Here is a 1,193-nt window from a genome sequence, read left to right as displayed (position 1 = left end):
ATCATGATTGAAGGAAGGCACATTAACAACCTTAGATATGCAGATGATGTAAGGCTGCTTCTGAAAGTGAAGAGGACTTGAAGAACTTACTGATTAAGATCAAATACTATAGCCTCAAGTATGTATTAGAGTCTTGGTGTGATGCTGTGGGTTAATGTGCTGAACTGCAAAGTTGCTTTGAACTGCAAGGTGGGCGGTTCTAGCTCATCAGCTGCTCCTTGGAAACCCTATACAAGATTGCTACCAACTCAACAGCACTTAACAACAACAACAAATTATGTATTAGGCTGTAATATAAAGAAAAATCTTTACAACTGGACCAATAAGAAACATTGTGATAAATGCAGAAAAGATTGAAGTTTCCGAGGATTTCATTTTATTTTACTTGGATCCACAATCAACACTTATGGAAGCAGCAGTTGAGAGCTCCAATGACATATGGTATTGAGCAAATCTTCTGCAAAAGACCTTTTTAAAGTTTTAAAAAGAAAAGATGTCACTTTGAGGACTAAGGTGCTCTAGATGTAAGCCATGATTTTTTTTTTTTTTTTAGCCATGATATTTTTAATCACCTCATATGCATATAAAAGTTGGATCATGAACAAGGAATACCAGCATTATGGCATTGGTAAAGACTATTGGATACACCATGGAATGCCAGACGAATGAACAATTCTATGTTGAAAGAAGTACAGCCAGAATGCTTCTGTGAAGTAAGAATGGTGAGAGTTTGTCTCATATACTTTGAACATGTCCCTGGAGAAAGTGTAGACTAGAGGGTGAATGAAAAAGAGGAAGACCCTCAATGAGATGGATAGACAGAAAGGTTGCAACAATGGGTTCAAAAATAGCAACAATTGTGGGGATGACACAGGACTGGGCGATGTTTCATTCTGTTGTAAATGGGGTTGCTATGATTTGTAACCTAATGATAATAACAACGATGTAAGAAAATGTTCTTATTAGTAGAAATACATACTGAAGCACTGAGGGATAAAGTGTCTTCCAATTGGCAGTTTACACAGAAATGGTTTAGAAAACAATTCTATCTATTGAAAACAAGTGTGGGTATCTGAGTGAAAGGTACAGGGGAATTCTTTCTTGTACCATTCTTACTTCTTTTTCTACAAGTCTCTGGTAGCGTAGTGGTTACGAATCGGGCTGCGAACCGGAAGGTCAGCAGTTCGAAACTA

This window comes from Chrysochloris asiatica, unplaced genomic scaffold (genome assembly GCF_000296735.1).
Source record: "Chrysochloris asiatica unplaced genomic scaffold, ChrAsi1.0 scaffold00008, whole genome shotgun sequence".
Classification (NCBI taxonomy): domain Eukaryota; kingdom Metazoa; phylum Chordata; class Mammalia; order Afrosoricida; family Chrysochloridae; genus Chrysochloris; species Chrysochloris asiatica.
Note: the sequence above shows the minus strand (reverse complement) of the source record.